Source organism: Sceloporus undulatus, chromosome 2 (genome assembly GCF_019175285.1).
Source record: "Sceloporus undulatus isolate JIND9_A2432 ecotype Alabama chromosome 2, SceUnd_v1.1, whole genome shotgun sequence".
NCBI classification, from domain to species: domain Eukaryota; kingdom Metazoa; phylum Chordata; class Lepidosauria; order Squamata; family Phrynosomatidae; genus Sceloporus; species Sceloporus undulatus.
The window spans coordinates 319,764,943-319,765,454 of NC_056523.1; positions in this window are offsets into that span (position 1 = coordinate 319,764,943).

A 512-nucleotide genomic window follows, 5' to 3' on the forward strand; every position below is an offset into this window, starting at 1 on the left:
TATTATTATTATTATTATTATTATTATTATTATTATTATTATTATTATTATATGCATTCCCTGCAACATCTAGTCTGACAATCTGGCCCTTGATCTGTTCCCAGATGTTCTTTCCCCACAAGGCTGGCCCTATGCCAGCTTCGAGATTCTGAGAGTTGTAGTGTAAAAGCAATAACAAGCTCTGCAACCAACCACTAAATCCCCATAGCCATTGTTGGGGAATGGTAGGATCAGTCCATCCACATGTGATGGACCATGCATTCCCCAGCCATGCTCTACATAAATCTCAGTCTTGGGTGAGGTAGAAGAGGGCCACTGCTCTGATATCTCATCTAAAGAAGAGGGAAAGCCCTTCTGTGACCATCTGGGCCCCGAGTTGGCAGTGTCTGTCATTCTTCTTAAATCTTATCCCCCATGAGAAACCAAGGTGATTAGCCAATGCATAGTTTGGCAGTAAACGCCTTGTTAAGCAGCAGGGGGTTATGCTCAGTGTTGGCTTAATGTTAATGAGA